Here is a 1,638-nt window from a genome sequence, read left to right as displayed (position 1 = left end):
GGGGTTTTGAGGGGTTAATTTTTTTTTTAAATGGTCTGGTATTCTAGACGGAAATTTCCGTCTAGAATACCTGACTATTTTTAAAAAAAAAATTAAAATATAAGAACCGTCTAGGATACTATTCTAGACGGAATATTCCGTCTAGAATAATTTATTCTAGACGGAATATTCTAGACGGAAATTTTCCGTCTAGAATAAGTTATTCTAGACGGAAAAATTTCCGTCTAGAATATTCCGTCTAGAATATGTAATTTTCTACTAGTGAATAATGTAAGAGTAAACTTTTTAGACCGCTAAGACATACGGTTTGATGATATTTCTAGCGCAAGCTCGTATCTTATAGATTATAATTCATCCTGCGTTGAGATGTTTTCTCATATTGAAAACTATTAGATTAGAAAAGGCATCCTTCTCATCTTCCACTTTTGTACAAAGAACCAGCGTGACCTAACAGCGTATTTTTTTCCCAGTAGCTTGTCCTTATCATTTTTATTAGGGAAAATTGCTTGGGGGAACCAAATTAAATTGGCTCATTCATCCCCACCCTCAGTTCAAGAACCATAACCCAAAAATTCTTAAACCGAAAAAGTAGTGCAAGCAACCCCCAAGTACTGTGTAAACCCACTACCCAATAAATCCATTCCCAATTTACCCTTCCCCATTTAATACTCCCAGATCCCATTTCTCCTTGAGCTGACCCCAAGACCTCCCCCTCCCCCAACACGGCAAGCCCTCATCCTCCGCCTCCGGCGAGGTCCACATCATCTGCGTAGACGGCCGCGACGACGACGACGTCATCCTCGCCGGCGCCACTCTCTGTCGCACACCCTCCGAGACATCTCCGGCGATCAAAAAGCCTCGATCGCCGACTTCTTCGACGTCGCCGCAGGATCCGGCGCCGGCGGAGTCCTTGACTCCATGCTGTTCACCGGAGGCCCCGACGGCCGCCCATTCTTCTCCGCCGCCGACGCCGGAGACCTCCTCTCCAAGAACCCTAGCTTCCTCTCAAGGCGGAGCGATTCTTCAACGCCAGCAGCCGCCCAACATTGAAACGTGTTCAGGGATCGCCCAACATTCTAAATTTAGTAATTTGAACAGAATGATTTTTTATGATTTGCAGTGTATTAGAATAATTTGGTCAACGGGTTATCAATTGATCTTTCTAAAAGTTAAATAGAAATAATTACTAGCCAGATTTTCTTGTTCTTGTTGGCATTGAATATTGGATTGGTACTTCTTGCCTCTGAGATTATTTGTATTCTTGCCTCTGTTTATCACTCGTCTGGAAGATTATAGTTTTTATTTTAGAAAAAAAAAATAATTTTGAATAACTAGTTTATAGCGCCAAGGTTGCCAACTATATATTAACCCCTTCTGCTCCTTGTAGGAGATGACCTTGGAAGAGTATGAGAAAATAAAGGAGGACGACGGGATCGCCTTTCGTCTTCTCGACGGCCGACGCGACGGAGGCGAACAACTACGATTTCGAGGTCGGCGACGTCTGTAGGGCTGCCACGCGTGCCGACTTCTTCAGTTTGTTAGTGATGTTTCTGCTTGAACTATGTATAAGATATGTAATATAGTTGTGAGAAAGGTTTTTTTTGTTTAAATGTAAGTAAGGTTCCTCTTTTTAGTTGT

The sequence above is a fragment of the Asparagus officinalis genome, chromosome 7 (genome assembly GCF_001876935.1).
Source record: "Asparagus officinalis chromosome 7, Aspof.V1, whole genome shotgun sequence".
NCBI classification, from domain to species: domain Eukaryota; kingdom Viridiplantae; phylum Streptophyta; class Magnoliopsida; order Asparagales; family Asparagaceae; genus Asparagus; species Asparagus officinalis.
The sequence above is the reverse complement of the archived record's forward strand: the minus strand, read 5'-3'. Positions refer to the sequence as shown.